Raw genomic sequence first — 1,762 nt, 5'->3', positions numbered from 1 at the left:
CTTTGGTGCTTCATGAAGAATGTTTCTAGATATATCACAGACATTAAGCCTTTGCCACCCAACATAAAAGATAGACTGTTCAAAATAATGAGCGTGCAGGGGCAGATGACAGATTCAAATATCAGTGAGATTTTACATCCTGAGTCCAAACTCTAGATCTACAAAGCTGTGATATTTCAGATACTGCTCTCCTGCACCTATGTAACTGCAGAAAACTGAAGAAATTAAATTTAAATTCCTCAAAAGAAAACAGAATTTCCATAACTTCAAAAGGAATAAAAGCTGTGGCTTCACCTTGTTCTTACCTGCACGAAGCTTCTTTGAAAAGATGCTTCAATCTCACTGATGAAGGAGTCCTTGCTCTTGCACTCAATTGCCGGCTGCTAAAGTTAGGGACTTCCCCTCGTGGCGCAGCGGTTAAGAATCTGCCTGCCAATACAGGGGACACGGGTTCGAGCCCTGGTCCGGGGAGATCCCACATGGTGCAGAGCAACCAAGCCCGTGCGCAGCAACTACTGAGCCCGCGTGCTGCAACTACTGAAGCCTGCATGTCTGAACCCATGCTCCGCAACAAGAGACGCCACTGCAATGAGAAGCCCGCGCACCGCAATGAAGAGTAGCCCCCGCTCTCAGCAACTAGAGAAAGCCTGCACAGAGCAACGAAGACCCAACGCAGCCAAAAATAAGTAAACGAAATTAAAAAAAAAAAAAGATCATTGACTTAGGTGGCTGCTTAGATATTACTGATGTGTACTTGCGGACATTAGGAGAAAGCTGCCCATTTTTGCAGAGTTGATTTTTCAGCTCCTCAGGTATCTCACAGTGGTGTGGTTGTGCTTGTTAGTGGACCTTGTGCCAAGAAACTAGAGGAAACTCATATGGGGTATTGTGTGAATGTGACTGATAAGGCTGTAGAAGCTGTCCTTACTTGCTGTCCTCAGATATGTATATTACTCTTCCATGGATGCCCCCTGATAACAGACCATTCAGGAGAAGTCTTGGAGCAATTAGTAGGTCCAAACAAACTAAAGCAAGTGATGTGGACTGTATATTGATGCTTATTGAAGCTTATCAAAGCTATGATCTTCATACTACTTTCCCAGGAAACAATGATGTAGAGATTGGCTTTCCAATAATATGATTTATGCTTTGAAGTTAACCAGACTCTTAAACATTTTCATAGTGCTATTATTTCTAAGTCTGTTTGAGGAGTGGTTGTTCTTGAAATGGCAATCCTAGCATGCCCTCTGATGTATCTGGGGAAGATAATGTGTTTGTTTCTTAAATAACAAAGTTTTAAATTCCCTGTTTTCCCTGGAAATGTCCTTCTCCTACCTAGATATTTGAACTGCTGTAAGAGAAATTTACCAATATGGATAAACATTAGGAGAATTCTAAGTAAATGTATTTCTAAAAGAAAAAAAATTAGTCAAAAATAAAAAGTTTATTAAAAGAATCAAGAGCTAGACTGTATTGGTTTTCTTTACTTTGCATAATGGTATTATAAGTTTCTGAAAATGTAAAACAATTGTCATTGACTTAACAATAAAAAATTGGAAATGTGTGTTCATGGGAAAAAATCTCCAACTAAAACTCAGTGGCAATCCAAGAAAGAATTAGAGGATGGCTGGTCCCAATGGCACACCTGCAAGGTAGCATACCAGTGATACCTACACTCCAAATTGCTTTGCCGTACGTCATGACTCCAAGATATTCTGACTGCTATTTGCTCCTGATTCCTACCTTCATTTATTCAGCATAT

At 40.2% G+C, this 1,762-nt stretch overlaps 1 pseudogene across 1 annotated transcript; it reads left to right on the top strand.

Annotated features, from left to right (window-relative positions):
- On the top strand, positions 1-1,055 carry LOC309817850 (protein AMN1 homolog; annotated as a pseudogene). The gene is made up of 2 exons: positions 1-389; positions 713-1,055. The product of its transcript is annotated as a protein AMN1 homolog (transcript).
- The last annotated feature ends 707 nt before the right edge of the window (positions 1,056-1,762 follow it).

Source organism: Grampus griseus (genome assembly GCF_964374135.1).
Source record: "Grampus griseus genome assembly, chromosome: 2".
Taxonomy (NCBI): domain Eukaryota; kingdom Metazoa; phylum Chordata; class Mammalia; order Artiodactyla; family Delphinidae; genus Grampus; species Grampus griseus.
This window is presented reverse-complemented; position numbering and strand designations above follow the sequence as displayed.